Here is a 4,173-nt window from a genome sequence, read left to right as displayed (position 1 = left end):
ACAGGGAGCTCTATGTGGATCATTTTTCTTAAGACTTGAGAGTTACACTTGATAACAGAGTTAGTCGGAGCCAAATTTATGATGTTGCTGTTAAAGCTGCCAGGAATGCATTCTGCTTTGTTGGTGTGCAGATCAAAAAGAAGGCCAGTCACCTAGACTTTGGATCCCAACTTCTAGGACATTTGCCTCTGTCTGTCTCTGTCTCTCCTCTCATTTTTTTGAGACAAGAGTTTCTCTGTGTATCTCTGTCCGTACTGAAATTCCCTCTGTAGACTAGGCTGGCCTGAACCTCGCAGAGATCTGCATGCCTCTGCTTCCCAAGTGCTGGGATTAAAGGTGTGTGCCACTATGCTTGACTATACTTCAGAACTCTTCATCTGCCTTTTGACTGCTGATCTGCCCAAGGATTTCTTTTACTCTTCATTTTGTGGTAGGGTGTGCCCATTCATCTTCATAGCTGTGCACATTTTGTGTCGAGGACTCTTGAACCTTTTGTCCATTTTTGTACAATTATTGTCACCACCCTACTCTAGGCTGTCATAATTTCTTACCTAGGCAGAGATGTTGCCTCTTAACTCATTCTTCATTCTGTTCCATGCTAAGTGTCTTTAACACTGGCTTTCTAAGGTGGAGACCAGATTATGTGTGGTCTCTTGATAATTCTTAACTAAATTCAAAAATCCCTAACCTGTCCTCCAAGTGCCTTCATTATATGGACTCTGACAATCACTTTTCCATCACAATGTCTCCTCACTCCTAACTTTCGTCCTTCCTTCAGACCCCCTCATACCCATGCAACCTCAAACTCATCTTTTTGGGTGCTGAGATTACAGCTGTATACCAGCATGCTCACCCTAATGTCACTTCCCACGTCTTCTAGGAGTTCTATACATAATCAATCATCTGAGTATTGGAGCCCAGGTTATATATACAGTACCTTTCTTTTTAGTATGGCTGATTGCTGACACTTAGCTAAACACTTGACTTGCTTCTTTGGGTTTGTGCCCTTTTTAATGTTTTTCTCCTATTCTGGGTCCATCCCTTCTGTCATTTCTGTCTGCTGAACTCAAACTCATTCTTCAAGCTTAGATCCTATGCCAGGTCCACTGGGAAGCTGGCTATAGTCTTCAAATTGAGTCTCTCCCTCTCCCTCTCTTCCTCTCCATCTGTCCTTCTTTCTGTCCGTCTGCCTCTCCCACACCCTCTCCCACTCACAAGGGCACATGCACACACACACATAGCTCTTGACTTTAAGAATTTGTCTGAGGACAGCAGTTCATGTAGTATCAGCCCTGGGAAGGATAGGGAGCATATCCTTAAGAATAATAATCTTGCACTGTTTCTGGGAGCTAGTAAGCTGGATAAAAGCCTGAGAGATGCCCAGATCTTCGATACAATACTAATCTGGTGGGCAGGAGAATGGTTCTGGATAAAGGAATTTGATCAATTCAATAAAAGCCCAGCAATGAAAGCATGCAAATGGGAATTGTCAGCAGCGAGAGGCTTGCTCCCACTCTCTGGGGAATGCCAAACTCTCCATGAGTCTATTTGGGGTTGGGGAGAAAAGGACACACATTTACAGATGGAGAACCTTTCTCCTCCCTATGACCTTTTTGGCAGCTAGAGGTCCCCTGGCAAGCTATACAGCACGCTCCTATTGAATTCTGGAAGGTGAGGCTTTGTGACCAAGAAGGGTGGGAAAGTCTGCAGTCTGTTTGTTACTTGGAACATTCCTTCTCTCACACAGATGTACAGTTAGCCTCTCCCAACTTCCCGTTGGAAAATTGTGATCAGTACTCTTATAACATTGGTCATCTCCCCACCTACAAGTACTGAAATATCTGGGAATGTTTTCCCTTAACTACCCCTCAAAAGAGATGCCAAAGGTGTCCATGATATTTTCAGGAGAATGACTGAGACTGAAGTGAAGGGTGATGACCTAGAGTCTTCCTCACAAATTGGATATGGATTTATTGTATCTTCTGGTTGTAAACATTATGAAAGTCAAATATTTTTAATAACAAAAAACAAGATATTAAAATTTTACCACTCAGAAAATAACCACTAACTTTAAAGTGAACTTCTTTTCAGATACTTCCTTTTATTTAAACACAACCGCACATTTATAATTTCATGCAGATAAGATGATAGTATATATGCTATTAGTATTAAACTCCACAAGAGAAAGGCAATGAGTCATTTCTAATTCTCTTCCCAGTGTCTAGAATTCTGTCTGGTATTTAGTAGATGCTCAATAAATACCTACCTAATAAAATAAGAACTAAGTATTTTATTTTGGAATATGCAAAAAACCTTGATGTCTTTATACACACACATAAAACACACTCACACATACATACACATACATACACACACACTTTGTAGAAATGATCTGCTTTCATTCAAATGTAGACTAGTTTACTTAACCAGCTCTCTATTGGTACCATCTAAGTTATTTGTTTTTTTACCTACAGTTTTAACCTGATTATTCTGATTTTCTTTTTTCTTTTTGTTTAATATTCCTCAAATGGGAATTAAAAGAACCAAGGATATAAATATTTCCTATTGCAATCCATTATCAAATCATTCCAAAAACAGTATGAAGTTCTTTTAATTAATCGGGTCTCCTATCAATTACCTACTTGGAAAGTCAGATCTTGGACCCACAGGACTGTGTATGTAGAACATTATGCAGGAATACGTGGGTAAGGCAGATTTTAGGACAAGGGAATGTTCCAGTCCGGGAAAGGATGTACAAGGGACTGGACCAGATTACTGGAATTCTTCTTGTAAGTGATGTTAGCCCATCCCTTGCTACAACTCCAAGTAATTAAGAAAAAAATTAACATTGTTGGCTTATAAAATCAGAGAAAATGGGAATATTAAGTATTATTGAATCTGTGGGAAATGTATTTTCTCTTCATGTACTCTTTGTGAGGATGAAAATTGGTATAATATTTTTTCTTAGTCCACAGAGGCTTTTTACTTATGCTTTTACATTAAAAAAAAAGAATCCCAGGATTTTCCCTCCTGTGTGTTTTCGTCTTGCCTCTTCATGGTCCATGATGCCAGCGGAGGTTGTCAGCACAATGAAACCAAACTGCCGTGATGGGAGCAGGTTGTTCTGCCATTTTTCTAGGTCTTTGAGTTGAACATCAAACCTGGGACTTATAACTCACTTGTTCAGTCTCCTGTGAGGTTCACAGCGACCTTCCCAACTCTGATCATCAATGATCTCAAATTAACAATGTATCCGTGCTTCATCATCAGTTAGAATCGGACAATGACTTTAGAACACGGCCTGATGAGGACCTGCCATTTGCCTCTCTTCTCAGCGTTGTTGATGCTCTTGAGAGCATCTGCCAGAACATTCATTCGCGCCACAGTGACTGCGACAGAAGAGGGCAGAAAGAGTGGGAGGGGCCGGTATAATTTTTCTAAAGGAAAACTTTAAATTTTCAAGCTTTAAAGTATTTGTTGTTGCTGCTGTTGTGTAATCATAATCCTTCATCTAAGTTGTAAATTGTATCTTCAGGAAACTATGAAGAATATGAAGGCTTTTAAAAGTTAGACTTCTTAAAAAGATTCTTAAAAGTTAAAGATTTTTAAAAGTTAAATCATACTGAGGCACTTTCCAATTTGTATGAAAGTGTATTTAGATCCCCATTTTCTACCATCTTAAAAATTCAAGACATAGATGTCATAGGTGAATTAGAGACTTTTGTTTTTCTAAGATGGGATGCATGTAGCCTAGGCTGTTCTTAAACTCGGTATATAGCTGAAGCTGACTTCAAAACTCTGATCCTCAAGTTTCATTTTCCAAACACTGGTATTATACCAGACAGAAGAACTGCTCAGACCCAGGGAATCTGAGACTTGATCAGTGGAAGTTGAACAGCTCCCTATTTTTGAACCGGCTCTGTAACCACCACACACCACCGAGAGGATGGTGGGCACTGGATCACATAACAGACACCAGGAGTTCTCTGTGCTAATGAGGTGTCTAGATAGGCCCTGAGTGTCGAGCCAATGAACTTCCTTTCCTGGGCATTTCTTCCTACAAAAGATCTTTAATCCCTAGTTCACCCTAAGTATATGCATTCACATCTATCATCTAATAAACCAGTATGGATAAGCAAGAATTGTTTCTTCATTAAGAATCACCATAGAAGA

General features: G+C 39.7%; 1 pseudogene across 1 annotated transcript; it reads right to left on the bottom strand.

Annotated features, from left to right (window-relative positions):
• Positions 1-2,986: 2,986 nt before the first annotated feature.
• Positions 2,987-3,375, bottom strand: LOC308414947 (small ribosomal subunit protein uS8-like; annotated as a pseudogene). The gene has a single exon. The product of its transcript is annotated as a small ribosomal subunit protein uS8-like (transcript).
• Between the last annotated feature and the right edge of the window lie 798 nt (positions 3,376-4,173).

This window comes from Micromys minutus, assembly GCF_963924665.1.
Source record: "Micromys minutus genome assembly, chromosome: X".
NCBI classification, from domain to species: domain Eukaryota; kingdom Metazoa; phylum Chordata; class Mammalia; order Rodentia; family Muridae; genus Micromys; species Micromys minutus.
This window is presented reverse-complemented; position numbering and strand designations above follow the sequence as displayed.